The 16,985-nt window shown below is 36.8% G+C and overlaps 1 pseudogene across 1 annotated transcript; it reads left to right on the top strand.

Moving 5' to 3' along the window:
* Positions 1-8,426: 8,426 nt before the first annotated feature.
* On the top strand, positions 8,427-15,267 carry LOC145576672 (putative LRR receptor-like serine/threonine-protein kinase At1g53430; annotated as a pseudogene). The gene is made up of 20 exons (XR_014098519.1): positions 8,427-8,777; positions 9,291-9,362; positions 9,439-9,510; positions 9,616-9,687; positions 9,930-9,989; positions 10,088-10,159; positions 10,586-10,657; positions 10,749-10,814; positions 10,914-10,970; positions 11,057-11,095; positions 11,195-11,244; positions 11,428-11,789; positions 11,891-12,086; positions 12,182-12,316; positions 12,496-12,608; positions 12,724-12,899; positions 13,103-13,141; positions 13,246-13,479; positions 14,235-14,385; positions 14,776-15,267. The product of XR_014098519.1 is annotated as a putative LRR receptor-like serine/threonine-protein kinase At1g53430 (transcript).
* Positions 15,268-16,985: the final 1,718 nt, after the last annotated feature.

The following is a 16,985-nucleotide window of genomic DNA, read 5'->3' on the forward strand; positions in this document are numbered from 1 at the left end:
AAATTATGGAGATAATTAAGTTCGGACATTTGGGTCGTCGTTTTATCATAACTAGAGGTACTAACGATATTAGGGATAGTAAAATAGCCTAAAACCCAATTGGACGGATCTTATAAGGTCACATAAAGGGTCTAAATCGGGCACGAGAGGACAAGGCTCATGATGGGCCTCATCCTCTAGTATGGCCGGCCATATGGAGTAAGATTGAGGGTTTTGGGCTTCCTAACCCTAATCTAATTATAATGTGATTATAAATAGACTAGGTGCCTAGGGTTTGCTAGTAGTATGCAATTATCTGATCAATGAGATCAAACCCTAATTAGCAAACACGAGACCAACCCCTCTCATACTCCTCTCTATCTCACGGCTCTCTCTCTCCTCCTCGGTGCCAATGTGGTGGTTCGTGGTGTGGTGGATCGTGGTGGTCGGCTTTCTAACACCCCGTGTAATAGAAGGCGAGACGTTAGCGGAAATAACGTCAAGACGGAATGTCACTCTAAGGGTTACTAAAAACTAAACAAAATAAATAAATAACTGAAACAAAAATAATGAAGAGAAAGAAATCCTAAATGATCAAATAAAACTTCCAACGAGGCAGAACAACCTCAAATTTGACTATCTCATAAAGAGAGGTAAAGACATCAAAAGATAGTCGATAAAACTCCTTGGGAACAACCTAAACACTCTGCTCTCAGCCCAGACTCAACAAACGCTACTCTTCACCTGCAAATAACATTTAGGTTCCACAATCAGTGGGGAGTAACTAGCAGTTCTCCCAAAACTTGTAGAAACACAAAGCTAAGCATAGAGTAAAGCATAGAAGCATACATGAAAATAATACAACAAGTAGACAAGATAAACAACTACTTCACAATATACACAAGATAAACATGATAAGATACATAGATAGGAATACACATCCAAAACATGCAACATGATTACAATACAATACAAAACAAACATGCATGGTAAAGAAAATGAATATATTACCACATGATTATAGAGTAAGAATAAATAGCACCCAAAGCATAAGCAATAAACTCATAAAAACAATAATTAACACTTATAAAGGTTCTTTAAAGAGATTTAGAAAATGCTTGACTTGACTTAAGAAGACCTTCACAAAAGCGTAATAATATTAAAATAGAGAATTTTAACTTTTCGAAAACTGATCCATAGTGAGGCAAGCATATAAAATATGAACGCCGGTGAATCCCGCAGCCCACCATCAAAGGTTTGTCAGGGCGAACCTACAGATGATTCCGCAGCCGTCTGCGTCTGAGAATGGCCAAACTCCCAGTTTTCCTACTCGAATTCCGCAGCCCGAGTAGTTCCGGACGACAATAATTAACCTAGAAAATTACATCTCGAATTCCGCAGCCCAAGATGTTGGCATGTTCCAACCATTGAATTCTGCAGCCCAATGGTTGTCTTACACTCACGAATCATATAAAACGGTAAAAATAATTCTTCAAAATCATCAAAACACATTTTAGGGATCATCAACCCTAATTTGAAAATACTGCAGGTCTTTACTTCTAAGACCAAAATTCAATATAAATCCTTCAAAATATACAAAATCATTTATAAATCATAACAAGGTGTCACTCTTATTGTCTGGATTTGGGTACGAAGCTAATTATAAAAAAATATCACAATACACTCCGTACACAACCCTTGGCGAAGCGGTGCTAAAAACAGTGTTATTCTACTTTAAAGCACAACGACGTCGACAACTTATTAATAATAGAAAAATGGCAGCAACTATAGTACTTCGTTAACACTTCATAAACACGCTCAAAACAATGCCAAAATGGTAAAATAAACTACGACATATTAATCCACATATTAGGAAATATATACATACAAGATAAGCTTAAATTCATGACTTTAACATGGTGAAAACAACATGAAAATGCAGCAGACCCTAACAAGAATTTCAGCAGCACATTGCACAACAAATTCTCCCAAAACCAACCTTAAACTCACAATTAACCTTATCCCATTACCATACACACTCTAAATACATAATAGTTCATGATAGGCACAAGATTAGGCATAAAAATTAGGCAATACATCTCTTAAATATAATCAATTCACACGGTTCACAAACTGACATTATGGCAGCACTACCTTTGCTTGGTTTTAGGCATATAAACAAATCAAAATTTACCCAAAAATATGATAATTTAATTTAGGAGTAAACCTAACATGATGCTACACCATTTTAGGCACAAAAACAAACCAAATCAAGGGAAATAAAGGCTGGAAACGTACTGCACAATGACAGGAATTACAGCTGCAGTTTTGTGAGCATTAGTGTTCATATAATTCTTAAAAAAACCACCAAAAAAACACAATAACAATATATGGTACCAAACCCTAGTATGTTTACATCTTCTAGGCATGATTATCTAGCATAGAAACCAGAAATAAAACATGAATAAGATAAACTCATTTCTCACACACAAAACAGCAAACAAACATGAGATAAACTACAACATTTTCTAATCTAACCAACTCTAATTTGCACCTAGCCTTAACCTATCCTAGCCATGTATTCTAAAGCTTGGAATAGTGCTAGTTACCTTGAATGGAGAGCAAGAAAAATCAGATTAGAATAGAGGAAAAGATCGTAATTTGAATCCGCCCGAGCCGCTTTAAAGTTACGCCTCTTACTAGCCTTGATCGATGAGGTTCTATGGTGTTTGAGTGCTTGAATAAGAGGAGCATCAATGACCCACGAATATCCCTTGATAATTACCAGAAGATTTGAGGAAAATTGAGAGGAGAAAAGTGTTGTGATGGTGCAGCAACCTCACGCACAAGAAGCGTTGTTTTTGTATGTGAATTGTAGGGAATATCAAGGGGTTTTGGACAGCATTTAATTTGTGATTGAATGGGATTGATTGTTGATGTAAATGGGGGGTTACTATGGTGGAAAAAATGGACAGTAACAGGCCCTTGTATAGCCGTGAGAAATAGGAGAAGTTGGGCTCAAGCAACACATGTGATTAGAAAGCAAATCCCTATATTAAGAATGTTAATTGAATTAGTTTAAGAGGGTTAACTAAGGAGTAACATGGGCTTAAGGAGGGAAAATAAAGAAGGGTATAAAACTATACAAGCCCTATTGAACGGTTCATTACTAGTCCAAATTCTATTCCGAGCTAATCCTAGTTGGCCCAAAACTAGACTAGGGAACGAATGTAACATGAGGCGATTTGAAACGCGTTTGAAAACGATAATATAGATTTTATTACTGATATCTCAATAATAATAATGAAAATAATAATTTAAATCACAATATTGAAAATGTATATAAAGTTCATAAGTACCGAAAAGCGACATAAAAGACGAAATGTGAAATCAGTAATATTATTCATTTATAATGACCTAATTAATAAACGGACATTATAATGAGTTTTATAAATAAAAGAATTAAAGAATACTTTATAAACAATACAGTACCAATTTGATAAACGAGTTGACGGAATCACCCAATACAACTTTATTTATCGATATTGATATGATTGCATGTAAAATGTTTTTAAAACTCCAAAAATCATTTTATACCTATTAGATTGGTATTTCAGTCAAGGAATCACCCATGATGACCCGTATCAATCGCAATAGGTTAAATATCAAAATTATATATAATTTAGTATCACTTACTGAATTAATGCTTAAGCTAAAGGAATCACCCTTTAAGGCTAATATCAATTCAGACAAGTCAAATACAATTCGAAATGATTAAAACTCAAATATAGAACCTTTTTAAATAATAACTTTCAAACGTTCTGTCAAAATACTATAATTAGGGTCTAAGAAGGTTGGGATGACCTTTAAAACAAAGAACAGTCTTAATAATTAAATTAGCATTTTAATTTAGAAATTGAGATTTAAATTAAAAATTAGGCTTTATAGGTTAAAACACACACAAAGTAATGGTTCGAAAATACGGGGTGTTACAGGCTTAGTCCATTAAAGGTGGTGATCGCGGTTTTCCTCAATCACTCGACCAATCTAGTATTGGTGGACGGCTCGTTCGAAGCTCGTGGACTAAGTAGAGGAGAAATGCTTGGGCTCTATTCTCTCCCTGATTTGTCAATCATTTGCTACGTGGAATTCACGCTTCAAAGGTATGATTATGTGTCTTGTGTATTATGCATGTGATTTTGGGATTAGGTTCTTTTATAAATATGATTCATGATTTTCCGCTGCGTAGTACCTATAAACTCCTACACCCAGCCCCCACCCCCATCCCGGAAAACACCTCACCTCCACCCCATCCCGTCGGGAAATCGCCCCCCATCCCCGCAAATCCCTCCCCCGTCGCCGAAAAACGGCAACCACCCCTCCCCCACCCCCGATAACCCCTCCCTGTCGCCGGAATCTGGCGAAAAACCTTCTCGCACCCTCAAAACCCACCCCTTTCCCTCCCCCCACCCTCGCGAAACCCTCCCACCCTAAACCGTAAAACCCCCTCCCAAAACCCTCACCCTCGAAATCGCCCCCCTCCCTTCCCCCGAAATCGACCCACGGTCGGGGAAGGGGAAGGGGGCGTTTTTGAAGGTGGGGGTTAGGGGAGGGGTGTTTTCCGGTTTATAGTGGGAGGGTTTCGCGAGGGTGGGAGGAGGGAAAGGGGTGGGTTTCGAGGGTGGGGGAGGGTTGGTCGTCGGATTCCAGCGACGGGGAGGGGTTATCGGGGGTGGGGGCAATAATCTGGCGGGGGTGGGGTGCGGGTAAGGTGTTTTCCGGGATGGGGTGGGGGCTGCTGTTTTAATTTTTTTGGTTTTTTTAATTTTTTTTTTTGAATTAATTTTTTTTTTAGTTTTTTTTTTGAATTATTTTTTGACCAATCCCGTGTTGACACGTGGATTGTAACCTAAAGTAGCAGGTTTGGTGACCTGTTGGGATCTTTGAAAGAAAATGGGTATCAAAGTTGGGATTTTTTAAGGAAAATGCATAGTTGGGATTTTTCATAGTAAATTGCCCAAAGTTGGGATTTATAAACTCAATTTTTCCTATATTTTATTATTTCACTCTATTACTTCAAACCCCGCTCAAATAATTTATCATTTCTCTCTCTCATGGCCCTCACTACTTTCTCTCGCATACTTTCATTTTCATGGTCTCCATATTACTTTTACCATAATAAATTATGCATCCACTCACATTATTATATTATATCAAATTCATTCTCTTAAAACTCCGTGCAAACACAAGTGATGTAATAAATAAAAAAAAATGGAGGAGTATTTTGGAACATTTCATATCACCTAATTTAAAATTTGCAAGATGTTACCAATTAAACTTAAAATTTAACCTGATAGTTGAATTCTAGAATTGGTGTTTTTGTATCATATCAAGCTCTTTGATGTGAAACTCTAGTAGGCTAAATAAAAGAGGGTAAATGAGATTTAAACTTGTGATGTTCTTTATATTGGCTCTAATATCAATTATATTGTGCTAATTGCTACAAGACTAACTCAACCAAAACTTAGAATTGATTTTTGGTAAAATTTATTTTAATAATCCAATCTTTGGCCTGTTCGTGAATAATAATCCCACCTCTATCGATTACTATTAAATAATCTCACATTTGGGGGACATTTTCTTCTACTGGTTTATAATCGATTAGATAGGTTAACATGACACGTGTCATTTCGTGATACCGGACACCCCTACCTCTACAGCCCATCAATCCTATTCCAAAACGTTAATGCTTAGAATTCGACACCGACAAGGAGAATAAAGTGGGAAAAAAATTTGAGCTGGGAAGGGAAATGGAGGAGAGGGAACTGGGGCTGACTTGCTATGGAATATAAGGGAGAATAAAGGAAAAATAAAATTACCCTTTTTTCAGATTACCGGTCATAAGGGACCGATAGAAGAATATGTCCCTCAAAGGTGGGATTATTATTCACGAACCGGCTAAAGGTGGGATTAGTGTGGAGGTTTAGGGGACGACCAGACGAGTTGTCATTGAGTTGGTTTCGCAGAAATGTATGGTGGACTGAGGTTGTGGTGGAAATTGGAATTTAAATGATTACACCAAGTACGGTTCTGTAATTAATTTTGGATGATTTTTAATCCCTTACATGAATACTTCGTATAAATTATCCTGTCCAATTGAGAAGATAAACTTAGACAAAATAATTAAATCAATAATGTGATGTGAAGTTCATGTTAAAATCATCCCTCAACTAGATTTACCTTAATGTTACGGATGAAGGTAAAAAAAATTACAATTAAACTAGTTTTTTTCTTGTTTGAAGTCAATCTTTACATATGTTTCTTAATTTTGTAAAAATTTAATTTCCTAAACAATCAATTGAAAGTGAGAAAATACAAGTTGATATCAAATATCAACAAAACTTGTTAATATCAAGGCTAATTTTGTAAATTTAGATATTACATCAAGGGTAATTTTGTAATTTTAGCAACCCACCCCCTTTCTCTCCCCCAATCACCACCGTGCAACCTCTACTACCACCTACAACACCACCTTTAGCTTCACTAGCCGACCACCGCACCACCTTTACCTTCACCAATCGACCCCAGCCGACCACCACACGGCCTTTTCGTTCACCTATCGACCCCAACCGACCATCGCACGACTTCACCGGTCCACCACCGCACACTCTCCAGCACCACCAGTCGACCGAGCACCAACATTTGACCGCCGCAACACCACTAGTACGAGCAAATTCCTTTCCCTAAAGGGTTTGTATGGCCACAATTTTCATAAATTGCTACTAGGGTGTCGTTTTTTTGGCCGGCCGGCCGCTTTAGATCTGCAAATGTCGTCGACCTTGGGCATGGGAATGGAGGAGAGAGAAGGAAGCAGTGGCCATGGGAATGGAGGAGAGAAAGAAAAATTGGTCATGTGAGGGGAGGAGAGAGAAAAATTGGTGATATTAACATATTTTTGTTGATATCGGTTATTAACTGGGTCTGGCTCATTGAAAGTTTTACTTTTTTGTGAAAGCTTTGAAGTTGTTTGTATGAGTTTGGATTAGGGCTTTGGTTGTGTTGTTGTTTTGACTGTTTCACCTGTGGGTTGGCAGTGAAAGCCCTGCAAATAATATCTGACAAATTAGAGATTCAGAAAATTCCTGCAGTGCAGACATATTGGAAGGTCACTGACAAATCCTGCAATGATCGGGGTCAAAGCTTCAATAGAACTTTCGGTGAAAATATTCTAACCAACGTTACTTGTGATTGTTCATTTAACAATGGCACTGTTTGCCATGTCACGAATATGTATGTTCTATTGTTCTTCATTTACATCTCATTTGTATACTTTTTCAGATTAATTAATCTATAGTTGCTTCGTTTAATTATCGTACATGCATTTTACATAGTACTCTTGGCGCTTATAAGCTATTAAGCTGTTATGTTATAAATGCACTTAGATCACAATATATTTCAGTTCTTGAAAGAACGGGGTGAAACCGTGAAAGTAAACTTTGGAAACATGCAAGAGGATGGATGGGGTATTGGATATTTGGATGTCTCTTTTTGTTTTCTACTAGATAGTCGAAAATCACCATTGAAATGTATACATAAAGTACATGTTTTAAAACCTACCTTTTAAAATTATGGTCTTACAATTCACCATGTTTTCAATGCCAATTTATTGGTACTTTTGAGGTGTAAATATTTAGCTTTATAGAATATGATTTGATTAAAGTCTAAGAATACACATATCCGATTGTAATTTAACTTAAAATTGTTATGTAGAGCATGAAAGTAGTGAAACATACTGTAGGATGTTTTTCCCCCTCTATATGAAATATTCAGCCATTGTAAGATAGTTATGCTGAACCGTTATGCTAAATTAGCGGTTTTATCCTGTACTACTATGCTGAACCGCTCTTTACCAAGCATGAGAAATAGCGGTTTTATTGGTCAAACCACAAATTTGACACCAAACTGCTCCTAACCAAACAGGAACAAAATCAAAGGTGTTCCACTATTCATTTTCTGTTGTCTGCAACTGCAAGGGCTATATATTGTACTTATTACAATGAATGTGTGGTGAACGAACGCCCTTCCATTAATTTGTTTTCTTAATTCTGTTTTTGTGATTGGATTCACTTTTTGCAGCCAGTTGAAGGGTCTGAATCTTACTGGATATTTGCCTGAAGAATTCGGGAACCTTACTCAGCTGCAGGAAATGTAAGTTGTGAAGTCCCTTAGCATTGTAAAGTAGCTAAATTACTTGTTGTTTAACTGCGATCATTTTATTTGCTGTCTGATTAATCAATGTTAGTATTGACAATGCTGATGAGTTAAGCATGGAATGCAGTGACCTTTCTAGAAACTATGTTTATGGAGTGATCCCTAAAACTCTGTCGAAGATCCCACTTGTTAATTTGTAAGTATGATTTTTTTTTTTTTTTTTTTTTTTTGGGAGGTTATGATTCTTGTGAACTTGTGATTGTTTGTGTTTAGTTACTATTGTTTGAAGACAATCATCGTAGAAACTTAATGCTTATGGTTGTATCTGAATTCTTTTTCCTCTGTAGATCTCTTCTAGGGAACCGGAACACTGGTCCCATTCCGAAAGAAATTGGCCAAATTTCAACACTTGAGGCGTTGTAAATACTATAAACTCACTGTGACAATACTTTTGATGATGGCTTTCAGTAGTCCTGATTTGATTCTTTATCTGTTTTTAATATGGTTATTTTCAGGATATTGGAAGATAATCAACTAGAAGGTCCATTGCCTAAGAGCCTTGGGAATTTGAAAAGCTTGAAAAGAATGTGAGTTAATTTTTCTCAGTGTATTAACATTTTGCTAGTCATCGTAATGATATCCTCCCCTAGAAATGGACCCAAATCAATTCAACACAAGTTTGTCCATTGTTCCATTGACCTTGCTTGGTTATGTTCAAAAAGTTGCATTTTAATTGAGGAGTGTTGAAAAAATTTTCTTGTATTAAGATAATGATATTAAGCTTCTAGTGTTGAAGCTCCTTAGAACTTCATGTGTGAGTTGTCCCACGTTGGATTAAGAGAAGAGAAAATACCACCTTATAAGTTAGAGGAGTCATTCAACTGCCACCAACCGGTTGCAATAAGAAACCTCCTTTGTGGGCTTGTAATTGAACCAAACTTTCCTCCTCCTTGTTCAGTTTCCCAGTGGCTTAATTATGATTAACAACTAGTTTGTTTAGCATGTTGTAATTGTTCTTCATGATACTCATTAGATTTTTATTGTTTGATATTCAAAACACTGTTTACTAAGTGCATGTAATATGCCTTTACTTTCTGTAGGGTGCTTGTTGCAAACTTTTTTAATGGAACAATTCCCGAGACATTTGTCCTTTTGAAGAATCTCACTGAACTGTGAGTTTCCTCTGCCTATTTGGAAGTTTAATCAATGTACAATTCTGTTAGCTAAACAATTATGCTCTACTTGCAGAAGACTTGGTGGAAATATGATTTCTGGGAAGATACCTGAATTTCTTGGCACTCTAACCAACCTTGAGATATTGTGAGTGTACTAGTTTTAATTTGACCAGCATTATATTATTTCATGGCGACAACCATGGTTTATCTTGTATATTGCATTTGATGTAGTGTTTTATGAACCTTACAGTGATATTCAAGGCACGACATTGGAAGGATCTATTCCGTCTACCTTTTCCAATTTGACAAATATGAAAATTTTGTGAGTGGAATATAAGCCTATTTTACTTCAAATGTGCATGCTTTCTACATGGCTGAAAAGTCGAGATTGTTAAAGATCAGCTAACACAACTAACCTTGGTTGAAGAAACTATCTATTTATTGTAATTAGAGTGATAACATATACTAGTACATAACTTAGGCCGCTACTAAGTGAAGTTGGAACCAAAACACCAAGTATTAGTTAGTGAAAAATCTCTGATTGATTCACATTTTAAATTTCAGGAGAATTTCAGATCTCAATATGAGCAGTATCACTTTCCCAAACCTGACAAATATGGAAAAGTTAAGAGCATCTGTGAGTAGATTTTTTTACTGCAAAACTTGGGCTTTTAAATATATTTTAGTGAAATGTACTGATTCTTGTTTTAAAATGTGTTCAGGGTACTCCGAAATTGCACCATTACTGGTCCAATCCCTGACTTTATTGGAAACTTTTTATATTTGAAGCTTCTGTGAGTTTGGGCTTCTATTTTCCATAATTTACAGTTGACAACTTGTAAAATGAACCATGTTGTACATTTTAGAATTTGTATCCTTCACATAATAATTTTACTAATTGAAATATTGCAATTAATGTACTCCCTCCGTCCCCGAAATAACGACCCATTTGGGTTGATTACCCGGGTATTAAGAAAGTTAAATAAAAAGAAGTAAAAGTATATTGAAAATATAAATGAGATTTGTAAAAAAAATAGAGAGAGAAAGTAATAAAATTACATAGAAAATCAAATTTTTATATGGGGAAGCTAATTTTGCACAAATATTGTTGCAAATTGGTGGGTGTTTTAATGCAAATGGGTCATTCTTTTTTAGACTAAAATTAGGCCAAATGAGTCGTTCTTTCGGAGACGGAGGCAGTAATTAAGTTTTATTTGTAGAGACCTCAGTTACAATCAGTTGAGTGGTCAGATTCCTGAATCAATTCAGAACTTACAAAAACTTGAATTTCTGTAAGTAAAAAAAAAAAAAAAAAATGTGTTTTGGATCATCCATTTTATCTACTATCATTGGAATGAGATTCTAATCATGTCTTTGATGTAGATTCCTTACGAACAACTCACTTTCTGGATCGTTGCCAGGTTGGATATTGAACAGCAAGCAAAAGTTGTAAGTTTTTTTCGTCTCTCCTAGTTTTTAGTTTATTGTTTGTAGTAGTGCCATTTTCTGAGGAACATAACTCTTATTATTCATATGTTATTGTCACAGTGATGTGTCTTATAATTTCACTGTATCATCCCCAGCTAGCTGCCAGCAGTCAGATGTGTAAGATTATCTGCAATACTTTGTAGCTTTTTCTTTGAAGCTTTTTCTTAATGATATGATCCGGTTTTCTATTAATTATGAAACAGGAATCTTGTCGCCAGCTATTCGTTTGCGAAGAGCAACAAGTAAGCTCTTACTACAGATTCTTCTTATATTGAACGAAAAAAGGCCATCAATGCTCACATAAATTTGAGTCATAATCAAATTAAATTGTGATTATGCAGTGTAAGTTGATGCTTAAGGAGGGACCTTCCTTGCTCCAATAAGCCCCAATGTAAGAATTTACTTTAGATCATCAGTACTTGTAGATAGTAACTCTAACCTCAATCTTTTTGACATGATTACTTTAGATCCTGCTATTAGCATCACCTTATTATTTCCTACTAGTATCATCAAAACAGGAAATAAAAAGACATTATTCTTAGAACTCTTTTGTCATGGTCCCATGTTTCTACAGATTATTCTCTGTCTATCAATTGTGGTGGAAACAAGATGAGTTTCCGAAGGAATGATTATGAAGAGGACACTACTCCTGGAGGCCCTTCCACTTTCTTCGCAGATGGAGAAAAGTGGGCTTATAGTAGCACAGGATCTTTTCTTTATAATAACAATGCCAACTTCTTGGCAATGGAAACATCCAACCCTAATGTGACGGGTATTTATCAAACAGCTCGTCTGGCACCTGTGTCACTTAAATATTATGGCCTTTGCTTGATGCCAGGAAGTTACAATGTGAAGCTTCACTTTGCGGAGATAATCTTTGTTGATGATAGAACTTTTGACAACATTGGCAGGCGCTTCTTTGATGTTGCAATACAGGTCATTCAACAAAATTTCCTTTCCTCCTCCTCCCCCCCCCCCCCCCCCCGGTTATTCGTATTTATCATCTGTTTGTTTTCTTGATTTTATTGGTTTGGTAGGGGAATATAAAGCTGAAGGACTTCAATATTGAGGCTGAAGCTGGAGGGGCTGGAAAGGAGATAACCAAGGCCTTTGATGTCTATGTCAATGGTACCACCCTTGAGATCTCTTTATATTGGGCTGGAAGAGGAACTACGATATCTCCTGACCTTGGCGTATATGGACCTCTTAAATCTGGGATCACAGTGACGCCCAGTGAGTCAACATCTTATTATTAAGCAATGTTTTTTCGGACTTAATTTATGGAGATTAAATTGTCAGTAAATTTGAACGTATCACTTTATTTGTAGATTTCAAAGTCCACAAAGGCTTGTCTGTTGGAGTCATTGTTGGAATTGTGCTTACTTCATGTGCCATCTTTTTGTCTATTCTGGTAATTCTGTTGATGAAGGGTTGCCTTGGTGGAAAAAGCCAGGAAAATGAAGGTAATCATGTGTTCTATTCTGCTCCGATTTGGGCATAATACTTCTGATAGCAGTATTGAAGCTTGGGACTGTAAACTAACTATAAATTTGCTGGTGTAAATGTTTTTTAAAGATGATCATAAAGTTTTGGAAAGTACTACCACTAATTGGATATGTCTTATCTAATGTACATATGGCAGAACTCCGAAGGCTAGGTGCAGGATACTTTACTTTGAGGCAGATCAAAGCAGCTACCAATGACTTTGATCACAGAAACAAAATTGGTGAAGGAGGTTTTGGGCCTGTATTCAAGGTAACTCTGTGGTCTGCGTTTAAAAAAGAAACAGACGCATGTAAAAAGCGTGTCTTGGCATTCATTCTTAATTTTTACCATTGAGATTTTCTAATTTTATTTTTGTTTTTGTAAGGGTGTACTACCAGATGGTAAAGTGATTGCTGTCAAGCAGCTTTCTTCCAAATCAAAGCAAGGAAATCGCGAATTTGTCAATGAGATAGGCATGATATCTGCTTTACAACACCCGAATCTAGTGAAGCTTTATGGGTGTTGTATTGAAGGAAAAGAGCTATTGCTTGTATATGAATACATGGAAAACGAGGATGCCCCATTTTCTCACGGTGAGAAACGAATTCGTTTATCATGGTGGCATTTTCGTGAAAAAATCAACAACTTTTTCAACTTTATTCAACTGTGGAGCCCACAATATTGAAAAATTTGTTGATTTATTCACGAAAATGCCCCCATGAGAAACAAATTTCGTTTCTCACCATGAGAAACAGGGAATTTCTCATGGAAAACAACTCCCTTGCCCGTGCACTATTTGGCAAGTGCCTTTTTTAGCATCTTGTATTAAGTTGCTTCTTTTACTAGAAAACTCGATTTCTAACCAATCTATGGCCTTTTTAAATTTTATTGCCAACTTTCTAGGTAGAGAGAATCAGAAGTTGCACTTGGACTGGCAAACAAGAAAAAGGATATGCTTGGGAATCGCAAGAGGATTAGCATACCTTCATGAGGAGTCAAGACTCAAGATTGTTCACCGGGACATTAAGGCAACAAATGTGTTGCTTGATAAGGCCTTGAACGCTAAAATTTCAGACTTTGGTCTGGCCAAACTTGATGAAGATGAAAATACGCATATTAGCACAAGAATTGCTGGAACAATGTGAGTCGAATACCTCGTCTTAACAAAAGAAACATACTGTGTCATGTATAGGATCTAGAATTAATTTCATTATTTGCCGTATATCTAGAAGACTAGAACCATGAAGTAGTTACATTCACGAAAAAGTTCATGAAAAAGGAAGAGAAATGATATCCCATTTTGATGTATAATGCATTTTTCAAAAGCTCAAAAAGAGTAAACACCACACCACTAAGAGTTAGGCTGTGTTTGGTTGGGGCAAAGTCCTTTGCTTAAAAAATAAAGAGGAAATTTAGCATTCCCATTTTACTCATCTCATTTTTAGTACCATCCTTTGTTGTTTTTCACCCCCTCCATTTCTTGCTCCCCATCTCCATTCTTCCTCCAATTTTGTAGTATGAAACCATACAAGAGGTGTTTAATATTTAGCGTCTGCTACAATTTGTTTCGCTAAAGTGTTTGTTTAAATTGTTTTCCTTTTAATCGTATCAAATACCTATAGACTTGAGAATTAAGAAACAGCGGAATTCCAGACATTAACCAAATCAAATAATTTTATATTTTTTATTACTACTCTGTATAACAACATCAACTGTCAGTGAGTCAGTTCATTTTCCTACTTGTATATTGTTGATTTTGAAGCGTTATGTTCATAAAGAAGGTTGTAAAGTTTTTTTTTTTTTTTTTTAATTTATTTTTTTTATCATGCCTTTTAAGTTTAGTTTTGATAATAACTGTTACTGGGAACTAATTCTTATCTTTCATACTTTGTTCAGAGGATATATGGCCCCTGAATACGCAATGAGAGGCTATCTAACAGATAAGGCAGATGTGTTCAGTTTTGGGGTTGTCACACTTGAAATTGTGAATGGAACTAGCAACACAAGTTATACGCGGAAGGAAGAGTTTGTTTATCTTCTTGATTGGGTAATAAACAGATTCTATGTATCATTTACTTTTACTTCCTCCGTTTTTTAATACTTGCAACACTTCCCTAAAATGGAAATGTCACAATACTTGCAACACACCATAGATGGAAAGTTATTTTAGGGGAAAGCTATACTATTTCCCTTATTTAAAGCACATAGCCCACTAAATTACACTCCTAACAACCACTCACCCATTTTAAAGTGTATTATATCATGTGAACCCCATATATCTTAAATACCGTGAAAAGTGTGTGTTGCAACTATTAAAAAACGGAGGAAGTATATGTCTAATTATTTGTTATGTTGAGAATCTTCCTGTATTTCATGATTTCATCTATCATCTATATAGTATTTTTGTAAGACTTGTTGTCCATTTTGGATTTTGAAGGCTTGTGTATTACAAGAACAAGGAAACCTGTTGGAGCTTGTGGATCCAACTCTAGGCTCGAGTTACTCCAAAGATGAAGCATTGAGATTACTGAACATAGCTCTTCTGTGTACCAATCCATCTCATAGTCTTAGACCTTCAATGTCTTCAGTTGCAAGTATGATTGAAGGCCAAATCCCTGTCCAAGCACCAATTGTCAAACATACAGGGAAGAATGATGAATTAAGGTTTAAAGCTTTCGAGAGACTGCCACATGACGATCAAACTCATGTTTCAGGGAGCTCGATGTCTAGCCAAGTGCAGAGCAAGTCCATAGATGCCAGACCATGGTTGGAGACTTCGTTTTCTATGCAAAGCAAGGAGATTAGTGAAAAGTCACCCTCAAGGTTGCTTCCTGGTGATGAGTGTTAGATTTCGGGAAAACTCCCTGGCCCGGAGTGTGTACCATTGAATAATATATATAGTGTTACAATACTAGTCCTAATCATGTTAGGAAACCTAGTACGATAAGAATACAAACTATATCACAAATATATACAAATATATCCTACTCTGCGACAAATATTATAATAATCCTATAATATCTATCACAACCCCCGCAGTCGTAGCGGGAGGAGGGCGTACGCTAAGACTGGATCTAAAATCCAAAAATAAATCTCGTGGTAGGCCTTTAGTGAAAATGTTTGCAAACTGATATCTTGAAGGGACATGCAGAACCCGAACTTCATCCAAAGCAACCTTTTCTCGAACAAAATGTATATCCATCTCCACATGTTTGGTGCGTTGGTGTTGTACTAGGTTGTCGGAAAGGTAGATTGCACTGACATTATCACAATAAACAATAGTAGCCTGCCGTAGAGGACAATGTAACTCAAGTAAAAGATTACGAAGCCAACACGCCTCTGAGACAACATTTGCGACGCCTCGATATTCTGCTTCTGAACTCGACTTTGACAAAGTATGCTGACGCTTAGATGACCAAGACACGAGGTTGTCCCCGAGAAAACAATAGCCCGATGTGGAACGTCGGGTATCGGGACAACCTCCCCAGTTAGCGTCAGTGTAAGTAATAAGTCGATGAGAAGCAGTCGGATATAAATGTAAGCCGTGATCAATGGTACCCTGAACATAACGCAGAATGCGTTTCAATGCCTCATAGTGAGGTTCCCGGGGATCATGCATAAAAAGACACACCTGTTGTACCGCATATGCAATATCTGGTCTAGTGAAAGTGAGATATTGAAGAGCACCTGCTAAACTGCGATACAAAGTAGGATCCTGAAAAGGTGGCCCTGCATCTGCATTAAGTTTGGACTTAGTGTCAACTGGAGTGGCTGCAGGTTTACAAGAGCCCATACCTGCACGCTCTAAAATCTCCTGTGCATACTTTTCCTGTGAAAGTAGCAAATAAGAAGGTTTTCAGGTTACTGCAATACCCAAAAAATAACTCAGAGGACCCAAGTCAGTCATAGGGAACTCAGTTTATAACTGAGATATAATCCCTGCACGCAACCTGTCAGATGAGGTAGCTAATATAATATCATCAACATAAAGAAGCAAATATGCCATATCATCACCCTGTCGGAAAGTGAAGAGAGAAGTGTCACTCTTAGAAATGACAAAGCCCAATTTAATGAGAAAATTTGCAAAGCGTTGGTACCAAGCTCTGGGAGCTTGCTTTAAACCATAGAGAGCCTTGCGGAGACGACGAACATGATTGGGCGCTCTCTGATCAAGAAAAACCCGGAGGTTGATGCATATAAACAGTTTCTTGCAAGTCACCATGTAAAAAGGCATTTTTGACATCTATTTGATGTATCGACCACTTCTTAGCCAAAGCTAAGCTGAGAACAGTACGAATAGTGGCCGGTTTAACTACCGGACTGAAAGTCTCATCACAATCCACACCAATTTCCCGCGACCTGCCATCACATACAAGACGAGCTTTGTGCCTTTTAAGGTCACCATTAGACTTGTATTTATGCTTAAATAGCCACATACAATTAACAACATTCACCCCTGCAGGCCTAGGCACCAATTCCCATGTCCCTGTTTTAATTAAAGCACTATATTCATCATTCATCGCCGCATTCCAATTATGGTCATTTAAAGCTTATTTATAGGACTTTGGAAGAAGTGATTTATGGTGATGGGGACCCGAAGGTTGAACGGTGAGGTTACAATATTTCGGGTTAGGCTTAAAAATTCCC

The sequence above is a fragment of the Chenopodium album genome, chromosome 13 (genome assembly GCF_948465745.1).
Source record: "Chenopodium album chromosome 13, dcCheAlbu1.1, whole genome shotgun sequence".
Taxonomy (NCBI): domain Eukaryota; kingdom Viridiplantae; phylum Streptophyta; class Magnoliopsida; order Caryophyllales; family Amaranthaceae; genus Chenopodium; species Chenopodium album.